The 2,016-nt window shown below is 59.0% G+C and overlaps 1 long non-coding RNA gene across 1 annotated transcript in view; it reads right to left on the bottom strand.

The window, feature by feature from the left end:
* Window positions 1–683: 683 nt before the first annotated feature.
* Window positions 684–2,016, bottom strand: part of LOC104076246 — a 3,960-nt gene continuing 2,627 nt past the window's right edge. Inside the window, exon 2 of the long non-coding RNA XR_683514.1 lies at window positions 684–1,609. This is a non-coding gene — a long non-coding RNA (uncharacterized LOC104076246). The remainder of the gene's footprint in view (window positions 1,610–2,016) is intronic.

Raw genomic sequence — 2,016 nt, 5'->3', positions numbered from 1 at the left:
CAGCACCTGCACACGGCGCGGGGTCCACGCCAGCACCCCCCGCACAGCGCTCCTCGGGTCCAGGCAGGCGTGCAGCCCCCCAAGGTGCCTGGTCGGCCAGGCCAAGGGGCACCCAGTTCCTCCACGCTCTCCCGTGCCGAGCGAAGGCACCCCAGTCCACACCGTAAAGCCGGGGAGCCTGCTTTCGCATGGGGGTGAAGGGAGGAGGATCGAACCTGCTTCATGGGAATGGCCCGCCCGCTGCCGATACTGTCCGCTTTACACTCCAGCACCTTCTTCTCCCGCTCCGGGTCTGCGCCCTTTCGAGACTGGAAGAGAAGAGACATAGGTCCGTTAGAGACAGGGGCGCAGGAGATGGAAACGCACGGCCCCACCATCCCCCGTGGGCTGCCAGACCAGACCACTCTCCCCCAGGCCAGGTCTCCCAGCGCATGGAGCCACCAGCGTCTCGCCCGTCCCCTCTAGGGACACTCCAGACCCAGCCTCCCCACCACCTGTCCCCCGGCAAGCTGTCCTCTCCCCCCACAACTGCAAGCAGAGCTGTCCTCCTAGCAGAACGGGGCTGCCTCTGACCCCCCTCCCGCGGGGGCACACAGGACATGGCGACAGACAGAAATGGCATGGGATGCAGGTGGAGCATGGATGGAAGCAGGAGAGGCTAAGGCAGTGAAGGAACTCAGACCTCTACTAATCCAACAGATTTATTCTGTTAACACACTTGCACCATACAAAGTAGCACAGGTCACCGGGCAGAGATACCAGCCCCTTACAAAAGAGCATGGACAATAAATATCTATCACACGTCTAGAGAGTTGAGAGCAAAACCCGCCAGCCCCCGAGGGCGGCTGCGGTGAGAGCAAACTCCAATAAATACAATATGAAATATACAGTCTGTTGAGCAGAACTCATTCAAAGTGCTTAGGACAGAGGAAAATATCAAGTCATACACGGCATGGAGCACAATCAATACATTCAGAATCACAACAATGGCAGAAGGGCAGCGGCAGCGTCTCTCTGGAGCGTCCTACACACCCCCTCAGTCCGGGAGCGCCCCATGTGCTTTGGATCAGAAAGGGACACGAGCCCCACGCGCCTGGGACACCGATTCACTTGCTTTTGGGCCCAGAACAAAACAAAGAGATTGAAAGAGAAGAAAACTAAAGAGACATAGATGGCTGCTCTGCTGCGAGGAGGAAGAAGAGGAGGAGCAGGAGTCCATGCAGGCTGCAGGAGGTGCAGTAGGGAGGAAGGAGCTGAGTGCTAGCGGCAGGCGCTAACAGCAGCTCCCGCAGGCAGCAGCAAAGCGTCTTTTGGCCCATCCAGCTCCACTCGCTGCTGTCGCCCGGTGCCGGCAGGTCTGCAGGTCTTCCCATCCCATGAGGGTCATCCGCCTGGCATCCCCAAGCATGGAAAGTGCCTAGACAGCATCCAGCAGGCCCAGAAATGTCCCAGCTTAAAGTGCAGGCGCAGGCCGTCTCAGCGCTTCCTAGACTTTACATTGGGGGGATTTAAAAGGCTCCTGCGTGTCTCCGAGGGGGGGACATGCTGGCTGGAGGGCGGGCGAGCCTCTAATGTTAGATCAATCCCAGTGCCCATCCCTTATCCGGCCCTGGAGAGGCAATGAAAAGTGAGAGAATTTGTACAGAGGTGCCGTGTGTAACCACCTGGATCTTCTAATTTGGAAGGAGTTGGAAAGGCCTTTTTGTTGATGAAAAGTTGGAAACAGTGGCACATATCTGCAAATATCGAAAGAATAAAGAGTTTGGCAAGTTATACTCAGAACACGGACACGAGTCTGTCAGTGATGGGCGCCAGCGGACAGGCAGACAGACAGGCCACGGAGCGAGGCGCCGGCGGCAGCAGCAGTTGGGGTTTGGGCTCCAGCTAGCGGGGATGGGGTGGGCGCCTCTTGGGCAGAGTCTGTCTCCACCTGGTGGTCTCCGGCACGCAGACCCCTGCCTCTGCGGCAGCGGGGTGCGCTCCGGGGTGGGGAGCAGGAGGGGGGCGGGCGGGGCG

Source organism: Fulmarus glacialis, unplaced genomic scaffold (assembly GCF_000690835.1).
Source record: "Fulmarus glacialis isolate BGI_N327 unplaced genomic scaffold, ASM69083v1 scaffold16964, whole genome shotgun sequence".
NCBI lineage: Eukaryota > Metazoa > Chordata > Aves > Procellariiformes > Procellariidae > Fulmarus > Fulmarus glacialis.
The sequence above is the reverse complement of the archived record's forward strand: the minus strand, read 5'-3'. Positions and strand labels throughout refer to the sequence as shown.